At 47.7% G+C, this 12,812-nt stretch overlaps 1 non-coding gene across 1 annotated transcript; it reads left to right on the top strand.

Annotated features, from left to right (window-relative positions):
• Window positions 1–12,443: 12,443 nt before the first annotated feature.
• On the top strand, window positions 12,444–12,581 carry LOC114812586. Its single transcript, XR_003760237.1, has one exon. It is a non-coding gene; the product is annotated as a small nucleolar RNA SNORA7 (small nucleolar RNA).
• The last annotated feature ends 231 nt before the right edge of the window (window positions 12,582–12,812 follow it).

Consider the following 12,812-nt stretch of genomic DNA (forward strand, 5'->3'; position numbering starts at 1 on the left):
GGGCCTCCTTCTCAACCCCCAGCTCCCTCTGTGTGGTGCTGGGCCCCTTCTGGCTACCTCTGCCTCCTTCTGCCTCTGGCTTTTCTGGACTTCCAGAACAGGGATGGCGCTCCGCTTCATCCCTTGAATCAGAAGTGTGACTCAGGGCAGGCTGGGGTCCAGCAGTCTGGCCACCCTTCCGCATTTCCCAGTTTCCATAGACCGGAAATCTGGGAGCCCTGCTGGGCGGTAGCAGCTGGGATTAAAGTGGTAGTTCCAAAACTGGTGCTGGGTGGGGGTGGGGGTTTGGGCAGACCTCTGAGAACCTGATCGGGGGATCAAATGTGCCTCGAGCTCTCCGCTGCCCTACTTTTTTTGGTGGGGGATGTGCTCCAAACTCCATTCCAGCTCTGAAATTGGGGCAAGAAGGAGGAGTGGACTTTTAGGTCTTTCCCTCAGTGCCTTCCTACACCTCCCTCACTGCCTCAGAAAGAGCCAGGATTGTTCGCTGGGTTCCTTGTGGGAGGTGGGGGAGGAGTGACCTGTCTGCCTCTGATTCCCAGCAGGCCCAGACTCCACAGACCCTTTCCCCACTCCCCAATCTCCCTCCAGGTCTGATGATGTTTTGGGCTCTGCTCCTTCCAAACCACAAAGTCTTTCTCCAACTCACAAAACCTGTCTGCCCTGGTAGGAGAGGCGCCTTCCTGGTTGCCCTTTGACCTCTGAGGCAGGGGCCACTGCCAACCGAGACCAATACTCGATGCCTTGGGGCCGAAAGGCTGATGGGAGCTTCTCTGCTTCAGGGCTTTCAGGGGACTCTCAGGGTACAATCTTAAGACTCAAAAACCCTTGACAGTTTTGCTCCTCCACCTTTCCCAGCTGGGCTTTTTGGCCCTGTAGGATGACCACTGGTGAGTCTCTTCTTGCATCAGAGAGTTTGAGGAGACTCTTGGCTGTGACCAGACACTCAGAGAATCGGTCAGTCTCGGGGAGGGGGATTTTCTTTTCTGAACTCACTGTCTCTGTAAGACTTCTCTAGAAGACCGGCCTTACCTGCTTCTCCAAATTCCACTTTCCTATGACAATCTCTGCTGGACGTTATAGGGTTCAAGCACACTTCCCAGTTGACCATCTTTTCCCTGGTCCCGAAATAGCGGGTCATTTTTCGGGATTAGGTTAGTGTTTTGTATGTCAGTGTATTTCTTACAGGCTTCACGATGAAAAGATGTATTTTGTATTTATTTATTATAAAGCACAAATAGAAGTTGTTCTCAGAAATGTGAAGTGGTGGTGTTGCATTTGTCCCAACAGTGAAACTGGGGGAAGTAAGAGCTTCCGGGTACCCTCCTCAGAAATGTCCCTGGTGGGCTTCATAAGATCCTTGCTGGTGGGCAGTTGAACTTGTCACGTGACCTCTTTTGATGTATGGAATTGACAAGTTCCTGACTTGTGGACCCAAGGACAAAATTGCCCACCATAGGCCCCGTTTTCCCCTTTACTCCCATTATGGGATTTGAGTTATAAGATCCACCCTCAAACCCTCCACCCAAATCCAAAGATGCCCCCGAAGGGCAGGGGCTGTTGCTTCTCCAGCTCAGCCTCTTGTCTGTCTCTCTTTGTGGTGTGGCGAGGAGTCCATGGAAGCAACTTGCGAGAAGGACTCCTGCCCCTTGGTTTGCCTTCCCTCTCCTCTTCCTCCTTCTCCTTCTCATCTTTATCCTCATCCTCCTCTTCCATCATCTTTCTTCCTCCTCCTCCTCCTCACTCTGCTCCATTTTGCTTTTCCTTCTCATCATCCTTTTCCTCCTCTCCTCTTTCTTCTTCTCCTCTTCCTCCTCTCCTCCTCTGAGAAGCAGCTTGGCTTAGTGGAAAGAGCATGGGCTTGGGAGTCAGAGGATGTGGGTTCTAATCCCAGCTCCACCATTTGTCTGCTGTGTGACCTTGGGCAAGCCACTTTACTTCTCTGTGCCTCAGTTCCCTCATCTGTAAAATGGGGATTAAGAATGTGAGCCCCACGTGGGACGATCTGATAACCTTGTATCTAGCCCTGTGCTTAGAACAGTGTTTGGCACATGGTAAGCACTTAACAAATATATCATTATTGTTCTCCCTCTTCCTATTCCTCCTCCTCCTTTTCCACCTCCTCTTCCTCTCTATTCTCTGCCTCTTCTTCATCCTCCTTCTCGTCCTTATCTCCTTTCCTCCTTCTGTGCATTCTCTTCCTATTATCCTCCTCCTCTTTCTGATTAGACTGATATGAAATCTAAGCAGAAGGAGCAAAGGCACACAAACCTTTTGTTTGGGTTTGTTCCCTGATTATATTCATTATAGTTAGATGGACATTCTGGATATTGGGTTTTACCGTATAAGGAGGTATTAGCTTGGAATGTAAAACTGTCTTGTAAGAAATAAACTAATTAATTTCAAGACTAAACATCTCCGTTTCATCTTCCTTCACAGAAGGCTCTGTTTTTAGTTCATGTTGACATCTTTCTGAGAAGTACATGCTGTAGCGGATAGAGGCAGGCCAGGGAGTCAGAAGATCATGGGTTTTAATCATGGCTCTGCCACTTGTCTGCTGTGTGACCTTTGGCAAGTCACTTCACTTCTCTGTGCCTCAGTTATCTCATCTGTAAAATGGGGGTTGAGACTGTGAACTCCACATAAGACAAGGACTGTGTCCAACTCAATTTGCTTGTATCCACCCCAGTGCTTAATACAGTGCTTGGCACATAGTAAGCCCTTAATGAATGCCATCATTATCATCATTAAGTACCATGGTCTGGAGGAAAAAAGGAGACAGGAGTCCAGGGTTCTAATCCCAACTCTGCCACTTGCCTGCTGTGTGATCTTGGACTAGTCACCTAACTTCTCTGGGCCTCACTATAATTAGCATCACTTTCACACAGGAAGGGATACTACAAGGACAGTTAGGAAGGGAGAGGGGAAAGTTAGTGGTGTTGGATAGTCCATCCCTGGATACGAGGACTTGTGACAAATCAATCAATCATTATTTATTGAGATGTTTTCTGTATGCAAAACCAAATGTACAGATGACTCAGAAGTGAGGGTGGATAGGGAAAGAGGGATTAATCAGGAAAGGTTTCTTGGAGGAGGTGTGAGGCTTCGAAGGTGGGGAGAATGGTGGTCTGTCCAACCACAATTTCCTGACCTGCATTCTCTCCCAAACACCTCCCTCCCGCTAAATCAGTCCTTCTTCCCCAAAGAGACTTACCATCTTTTGTCCCCCTCCAATTTTCTAAAATCTTCATGCTCAATTTAGTCTCCATACCCAAATTTCTTTCCCTTAATGCACAAATTGATGCCCTTCAAGACTACTCTCTCCAAAGAACTCAATTTGCTTGAGCTCCTGTCCCTTCACCGATCTTGTACCACTAACCCCTGGATCGACTCCACAGGTTGCTTACTTTGTTCCTGTGCATAAGCTGCAGAGCACTGCTGGTGGAAATCCAGATATCAGGTGAACTTCATCTCTCTTAAATTCACCCTCACCTGTATTAACTGCCCTCTCCTCTGCCTGGCAACATTATTTCTCCATCCTCATCGACTCCCATGCCCGTCACCCATGCCAGCTGTTTCAAATGGTAACTCCTTCTTCAAATCTCTTGTGCCCCTACCCTCACTTCACTCATTCAATCGTATTTATTGAGTACTTACTGTGTGCAGAGCATTGTACTAAGATCTTGGGAAAGTACAATACAGCAATAAACAGACACATTTCCTGATCACAGTGAGCTTACAGTCTAGAGGAGGGAGGCAGACATCAATACAAATAAATAAATTACAGATGTGTATGTAAGTACTATGGGGCTGGGAGCAGGGAAAACCATCTCTCTTAATGAGGTGGCATGTGCTTTACTGATAAAATTGAAACCATTAGGAGTGGTATCCCTAAAATCTCCCTTGTTCCTTTCCAATCCTTCCCTCCTCCTGCCCCTTCTTGGGCTGTCCCATCTTACCCAGAGGTTTCTCAAGAGAAGATCTCCCTCCTCCTCTCAAAAATCAACCCCCTCCCTTTGCATCTTATCAAACACTTGCTCCCTCCCTTCTTCACTACTTGACAGTCCTCCTTTCAGTTCACTTCCAATGGCTTCTTCCCCACTGCTTTCAATCATACTCATGTAGCCCTTATCCTAAAAAAAAAAAAAAACCCCAAAAACACTCCTCGACTCCCCAGCTCCCCCCAGCTATTTGCCCCAACTCCCTTCTACCATTCCGCTTCAAACTCTTGAGTGAGGTGTCCACATCTACTGACTCCATTTCCTCCCTTCCAGTTCTTCCTCCAATGTGGCTTCTGCCCCCCACCCCCCACCTTCATTCCATGGTAATTGCCCTCTCAAAAGGTCAACAATGATCTCCTTCTTGTCAAATCCAATGGCCTCTGTTCCATCTTAATCCTTCTCGACCACGCAGCTGCCTTTGACCCTGCCAATCACTCCCTGCTCCTCTCCTGGTTCCCCTCCTATCTCTCTGGCCTCTTATTCTCAGTCCCTTTTTCAAGCTCCTTCTCTTTCTCCCACCCTCCAGCTCTGGGGGTCTCTCAAGGTTCAGTTCTGGGTCCCTTTCTATTCTCCATCTATTCCCTTGGAGAACTCATTCACTTTCATGTCTTCAACTACCATCTCTATGCAGTTGAGTAGCAAACACACATCTCTAACCCTGATCTTTCTCTTTCTCTGCAGTCTCTTATCTCCTCCTGTTTTCGGGACATCTCTACTTAGATGTCCTGCCGATGCCTCAAACTTAACATGTTCAAAACAGAACTCAACTTCCCTCAAACCCATTCCCTCCCCTTGATTTTCCCATAGCTGTAGACAGCCACCACCATCCACCTTGTCTCACAGGTCTGTGACCATGGCATTATCCTCAACTCATCTCTCTTGTTCAGTGGAAAGAGCCTGGGCTTGGAGTCAGAGGTCATGGGTTCTAATTCTGACTTCGCCACTTGTCAGCTGTATGACCTTGGGCAAATCATTTAACTTCTCTGTGCCTCAGTTACCTCATCTGTAAAATGGGGATAAAGACTGTGAGCCCTACATGGGACAACCTGATTACCTTGTATCTACTCCAGCGCTTAGAATGGTGCTTGGCACATAGTAAGTGCTTAACAGATACCAACATTATTATTGTTATTATTATTATTAACCTACATAAGCAATTTGTCACCAAATCCTGTCCCTCTTCCTTCACAGCATTGCTAAAATCTTCCCTTTCCTCTCCCCTAAAACGGCTACCATGCTGATCCAAGCACTTACCCTATCCTCGATTACCTCATCAGCTTTCTTGTTCACCTTCCTGCCTCCCATCTCTCCCTAGCCCACTCTGCTGCCTGGATGATTCTTCTGAGAAAACCTTCAGTACGCATTTCCCCACTCCTCAAGAACTTCCAGGGATTGCCCATACACTTCTGCATCCAACAGAAACTTCTTACATCAGCTTTAAAGCTCTTAATCACCTTGCCCCCACCTATCTTGCCTCACAGATTTCCTACTACAACCCAGCATGCTCCCTTAGCTCCTCTTACACCAGTCTACTCACTGCACCTCCATCTCGTCTATCTCAATCAATGGTATTTTTTGAACACTTTCTGTGTGCAGAGCACCGTGCTAAGTTCTTGAAGGAGTTTATCTCACTGCCGACCTGAAGTTCATGCCTTACCTCTGGCCTGGAACTCCCTTCCCCTTCATGCATGACAGACCAGCGTGGCTCAGTGGAAAGAGCATGGGCTTTGGAGTCAGAGGTCATGGGTTCGAATTCAGGCTCAGCCACTTGTCAGCTGTGTGACTTTGGGCAAGTCACTTAACTTCTTGGTGCCTCAGTTACCTCATCTGCAAAATAGGGATTAAGACTGTGAGCCCCACGTGGGACAACCTGATTCCCCTGTGTCTACCCCAGCGCTTAGAACAGTGCTCGGCACATAGTAAGCGCTTAACAAATACCAACATTATTATTCAAAGCCTTACTAAATTCACATTGCTTCCAAGAGGCCTTCCCCTTCTAAGCCCTCATTACTTCTACTCCCACTCCCTTCCTGTGTCACACTTGCACTTGGATTTGAACCCTCTCTTCACCCCACCCTCAGCCCAGCAGTACTTAGATTCATAACTTTAATTTATTTATAAGTTTTTAATGGTATTTTTTTAACCTCTTACTATGTGTCAGACACCGAACTATGCACTGGTGCAGATACAAGATAATCAGGTTGGACGCTGTCCATGTACCACAAGGGGCTAAAATATTCCCTTTCCTCTCCACCCAAACTGCTACCATACTGAGCCAAGCACTTATCCCGCCTTGATTACTGCATCAGCCTCCTTGCTGACTTCCCTGCCTCCTGTCTCTCCTCACTCCAGTCCATACTTCACTCTTCTGCCCAGATCAGGGTGACGCAGAGGAAGTGGAAGAAATGAAAATGAGGGCTTAGTTGGGGAAGGCCTCCTGGAGGAGATGAGCCTTCGATAAGGCTTTGAAGGTGGGGAGAGTAATTGCCCGTCGGATATGAGGAGGGAGGGCGTTCCAGGCCAGAGGCAGGACGCGGGCAAGAGGTTGGCCACGAGATAGATGAGATGAAGGTACAGTGAGTAGTACGGCATTAGAGGAGCGAAGTATGTGTGCTGGGTTGTAGTAGGAGAGTAGTGAGGTGAGGTAGGAGCTAGCAAGGTGATTGAGTGCTTTAAAGCCAATGATGAGGAGGTTCTGTTTGATGAGGAGGTGGACAGACAACTACTGGAGTTTGGTGAGAAGTGGGAAAATGGGCCCTGAATGTTTTTGTAGAAAAATGGTCCAGGCAGCAGAGTTAAATATGGACTGGAGTGGGAAGAGACAGGAGGCAGGGAGGTCAGCAAGGTGGCTGATAGAATAATCAAAGCGGGATAGGATAAGTGATTGGATTCGAATGGCAGCAGTTCGGATGGAGAGAAAAGGGTGGATTTTAGCCATGTAGTGAAGGTCCAATGGGCAGGGTTTAGTGATGGATTGAATATATGAGTTGAATGAGAGAGGAGTCAAGGATAATGCCACGATTATGGGCTTGTGAGACAGGGAGGATGGTGATGCTGTCTACAGCGATAGGAAAGTCAGGGGGAGGACAGGGTTAGGGTGGGAAGATAAGAAGTTCTGTTTTAGACATATTAAGTTTGAGATGATGGGAGAACATTGAAGCAGAGATGTCCTAAAGGCAGTAGGAAATGCGAGACTGCAGAGAGGGGGAGAGAGATCAGGGCTGGAGTTGTAGATATGGGTGTCATCCACACAGAGGTGGTCATTGAAGCCACGGGAGCAAATGAGTTCTCCAAGAGAGGGGGTGCTGATGCAGAATAGAAGGGGACCTAGAGTAAGTGCTTAAACACCATGAAATAAAAAAGCTTAGTGACACCAGGGGATGATAGAGAGGTGTGACCCAGTGGATTAGAGCGGGCCTGGGAGTCAGAAGGACTTGGGTTTGAATCCCTGCTCTGCCACTTGTCTGCTTTATGACCTTGGGTTTAACTTGCCACTTAGCTTTTATGTGCCTCAGTTACCTCATGTGTAAAATGCAGATTAAGACCAGGTGCCCCATGTGGAACAGGGACTGTGTCCAACCTGATTTGCTTGTGACTACTTAGCACTTAGTAAAAAAAAAAAAAAAGTTGGTATTTGTTAAGCGCTTACTATGTGCAGAGCACTGTTCTAAGCGCTGGGGTAAACACAGGGGAATCAGGTTGTCCCACGTGGGGCTCACAGTCTTAATCCCCATTTTACAGATGAGGGAACTGAGGCACAGAGAAGTTAAGTGACTTGCCCACAGTCACACAGCTGACAAGTGGCAGAGCTGGGATTCGAACTCATGAGCCCTGACTCCAAAGCCCGTGCTCTTTCCACTGTGCCACGCTGCTTCTCTGCTAGTACAGAGCCTGGCAGGTAGTAAGTGCTTAACAAATGCCACAGTTATTATTATTATTATCATTTTTACTGTGTGCCAAGCACTGTTCTAAGTGCTGAGGTAGACACAAGTTAATCAGGTCAGATGCAGCTCCTTTCCCACATGAGGCTCACAGTCTCAGTAAGGATGAATAGGAATGATTCACTTTACTATGATTGCTTTACTGTGAAGCAGCATGGCTCAGTGGAAAGAGCACAGGCTTGGGAGTCAGAGGTCGTGGGTTCTAATCCTGGCTCTGCTGCTTGTCAGCTGTGTGACGTTGGATAAGTCACTTAACTTCTCTGTACCTCAGTTACCTCATCTGTAAAATGGGGATTAAGACTGTGAGCCTCAAGTGGGACAACCTGATTACTCTGTATCTACCCCAACACTTAGAACAGTGCTCTGCATAAAGTAAGCGCTTAACGAATAACAACATTATTATGATGATGATGATGATGAACTCAGTTGGAGGAGGAGAAAATGGTCACATTCTGAGACAAAATAAGCCCATGGTGATCTGGGAGTGGAGTTTGGCTGTGAAATCAGAAACATAGAACACGGGCCTGGGAATCAGAAGGACCTGGGTTCGAGTTCCGACTCTGCCATATATCTGCTGGGTGACCTTGAACAAGTCACTTCATGGCTCTGAGCCTCAGTCACCTCATCTGTAAAATGGATATTAAGACTGTGAGTCCTGTGTGGGACGGGGATGTATCCAACCTGATTAGCTGTATGTACTCCAGTGCTTATTACAGTGCTTGGCACATAGTAAGCACTTAACAAATATTATTAAAAAAAATAATAATTCAGGAGCTCATACCTACAGTCTTCCATCTTCAAGAAAGAAACCAGTGTTGGTATCCCACCCATCACAGGCTGCTTTGAGTCTCAGAATCCCCACCGGCCCGGAGCCTGGAAGCCCCCAGGACTGACCAAAGGTAAAGCAATGAAGCGAGTGGGGATGGAGTGGGTATGGTACTCTGTGCTCAAGAAATAAAATGGATTGATTCATAGATAATAATAATTGTTGTATTTGTTAAGTGCTTACTATGTGCCAGGCATTGTACTAAGCACTGGAGAAGATACAATCTAATTAGTTGGAACACAGTCCCTGACCTACGTGGTGCTCACAGTCTTAATATCCATTTTACAGATGAGGTAACTGAGGCACAGAGAAATGTAGTGATCTTCCCAAGATTTCACGGCAGACATGTGGCAGAGTGGGGATTAGAATTCACAACCTTTGACTCCCAGGTCCATACTCGTTCCTCTAGACCATGCTGCTTCCCTTAATCGATTGATTGAGGGTCTCTGGAGGAAGGGTTTTCCCTCCCTCCTCCATCAGCAGCCAACACTTCCTGGCACCTCTATGTAGTCACACCTCTGAACCAGGCGGGAGGAAGGAAGGAAGGGAGGGAGGGAGGGAGGAACAGAGGAACGGAGGGAAGGAAGGAGGAGCGTGGTCCTGTGATAGAGCCCGAGCCTGGGAGTCCGAAAGACCTGGGTTCTAATTCCGGCTCCACCACTGGTCTGCTGGGTGACCTTGGGCCAATCACTTCCCTTCTCTGGGCCTCAGGTCCCTCATCTGGATAAAGATGATTAAGCCTACGAGCCCCACATGGAAACAGGGACAGAGTCCAACCTGATTAGCTTGTATCTACCAGCGCCTAGTACAGTGCCAGGCACATAGTAATCACTTAACAAACACCATAACAAAATGCTACCTACTGGTCTTACTAGTACTTCTATTACTACCAGTGCTCTATTACTATTTCTTCTGCTACTATTACAATCAATCACATTTATTGAGTACTTACTATGCGCAGAGCACCATACTAAGCTCTTGGGAGAGGACTTGCCTTATGCCTTCAAGTCGTCTCCGACTCATAGTGACACCATGGAGACATCTTTCCCAGAAGTCCCCACCTCCACCCGCAATCGTTCTGGTAGTGGAGCCATAGAGTTTTCTTGGTAAAAATCTGGAAGTGGTTTACCATCGCCGCCTTCTGCGCCGTAAACTCGAGTCTCTGCCCTCGACTCTCTCCGGGGCCGTTGCTGCCCAGCACGGGTGAGTTTAGGCTTGTAGCAGCTGGGCTGCCGCTCACTAGCCACTGCCCAAGCTAGGAATGGAATGGTTGTGCTTCTGCTTGACTCTCTCCTGTAGTTGAGACTGGTAGAGGACTGGAAACGCTCCACATGCGACCCTGAGAGAGGGTGGGAGAGAACAGCACGGCAATATAACAAAATCCCTGCCCACAATGAGCTTACAGTCTACTCCTGCTACTATTGCTAACAAATACCATTAAAAAAAGGAGGGGAGGGAGTGGATAGACCTCCCTCAAGGAACCTTCATAGAAACATTAATTCAGCTGAATTTAGTGAGTACTTACTGTGTGCAGAACATTGTACTAAGCTCTTGGGAGAGTATAATGCAACAAGAAACTGACACATTCCCTGCCTACAACGAGCTTACAGTCTAGAAGCAAGGAAGAACAGGTCCTCTGGACCCAGGTCATGACTCTACTAGCTTCCCAGAATGTCCTGCAGCAGCAGTTTGGAGATATCAAGATGGGGAAGGGCAAGAGTAATCCAAGGCCCAGTCTCCTTACTTGGAAGCAAACAGTCAGCGATGTCTTTGCATTTCCTCGCTCTTCCAGCCCAGAGAGCAGAGACTTGGGCTTGACTCAGGAATGTGGGGACGAGGGCAGCGCCCCACCCTCATCCCCACAGAGGCCAGAGAAGAGCAGAAACCCAAATTAAAAGCCAGGGGTGGGGGAGAAGGGGAGGTGCTATTTCCATTTTTTCTGCAGGGATTAAGTCGGATCATCCAGCCGGACCTCCTGGAGCGATCCCAGGCCGGTAAATTTCCTGGGAAGCTGGCCCTGGCCGGGGAGGGACAACAAGAAGTTGAACCTTAAGTGGGAATAAATGGGGATGGGGGTGGGGAGGGTCAGGCCCTCCCCTGAGGCCATTCCCTATGTTCTCCTGCCCTCTGCTGTCTTGACCATCTCATCAGCCTCGAATCGGGTTCCTGTGGCCTAGTGGATAGAGCCGGTGCCCGGCAGTCAGAAGGACCCGACGAGTTCTAACCCGTGCTCTGCCACTTGTCTGCTGTGTGACCTTAGGCAAGTCACTTCACTTCTCTGGACCTTAGTTTTCTCATCTGTAAAATGGGGATCAAGACTGTGAGCCCTATATGGGACAGGGACCATGTCCAACCCGATTAGCTTGTATCTATCCCAGCACTTAGAAAAGTGCCCGGTACATAGTAAACTCTTAACAATTACCACAGTTGTTAATATTATCTGTGGTGAGCTGCTGGGAGAGGAGACTAGGGAAGGTTAGTTTACTCTTTTTTAAAATGGTATTTTTACCAGAGGTGGCCTCTTTGGAAAAGGCTGGTGTGTTGCTGAGGCTGTTTGGGTAAACTCAGTCAGGTGGGCTTCAAACAGGCAAACAATCAATCAATCAAGCAGTGTGGCCTAGTGGCTAGAATATGGGCCTGGGAATCAGAAGGCCCTGCGTTCTAATTCTAATCCATGCTCCGCTACCTGTCTGCTTCCTGACCTTGGGCAAGTCACTTCACTTCTCTGGGCCTTAGTTCCCTCATCTGTAAAATGGGGATTAAGACTGTGAGCCCTATGTGCGTCAGGGACTGTGTCCAACCTGATTAGCTTGTATCTATCCCAGTGCTTAGAACAGTATCTGGTGCATAGTAAGTGCTTAAAAAGTAGCATATATGCATATATAAGTCCCCTCTCAAGGTCGCACCTGGAGAGTTTCCAGTACTCTACCAGTCTTGGCTATGGGAGGGAGAGTCAAGCAGAGGCCTACCTATTCTATTCCTAGCTTGGGCAGTGGCTACAGAGTGGAAGACAATATCTGATACAAGTCAAAACTCAGCCGTGTTGGGCAGCAGCGGCAGGGAAGAAAGTTGAGGGCAGAGACTCAGTTTGACTGCGCGGAAGGAGACAGTGGTAAACGACTTCTGTATTTTTACCAAGAAAACTCTACGGATATATTACCAGACCGATTGCAGATGGAGGAGGGGCGTTCTGGGAAAGATGTGTCCATGGAGTAGCTATAGGTCAGAGATGACTCGACAGCATAAGACAAGACAAATATATTTGTATATATCTCAGTCAATTGAATTTATTGAGTACTTACTGGTACAGAGTTGGTTCTAAGCCCAGCTCCTCCATTGTCTGCTGTGTGACCTAGGGCAAGTCACTTCACTTCTCTGGGCCTCAGTTACCTCATCTGTAAAATGGGAATTGAGATTGTGAACCCCATATGGGACAGGGACTTTGTCCAACCTGATTTGCTTGTATCCACCCCAGCACTTTCATACGGTGGCTGGCACATAGTAAGTGCTTACAAATGCCATCATTATTATTATTAATATTAGTCAGGGAAGGCTTCTTGCAAGAGATGTGTCTTTGAAAGGGATGAAAGTAATTATTATTATTAGGAGAGTAGTGAGGTGAGGTAGGAGGGGGCAAGGGGATTTGAGTGCTTTAAAGCCATACTAGTGTGACATCACCTCTCAGGGTGGCACCTGGAGAGTTTCCAGTACTCTACCAGTCTTGACTATGGGAGGGAGAGTCCAGCAGAAGCCAACCTATTCCGTTCCTAGCTTGGGCAGTGGCTAACAAGTGGAAGGCAATCTGCTACAAGTCAAAACTCACCTGTGTTGGGCAGCAATGGCACGGAAGAGAGTCGAGGAAGGAGATTCAGGTTTACTGTGTGGAAAGAGGCAATGGTAAACCACTTCCAGCATGCCTTAGTGGAAAAAACATGGGCTTGGGAGTCAGAGGCCATGGGTTCTAATCCTGGCTCTGCCACTTGTCTACAATGGTGACCTTGGACAAGTTTCTTTCCTTCTCTGTGCCTCAGTTCCCTCATCTGT

The sequence above is a fragment of the Ornithorhynchus anatinus genome, chromosome 5 (genome assembly GCF_004115215.2).
Source record: "Ornithorhynchus anatinus isolate Pmale09 chromosome 5, mOrnAna1.pri.v4, whole genome shotgun sequence".
NCBI lineage: Eukaryota > Metazoa > Chordata > Mammalia > Monotremata > Ornithorhynchidae > Ornithorhynchus > Ornithorhynchus anatinus.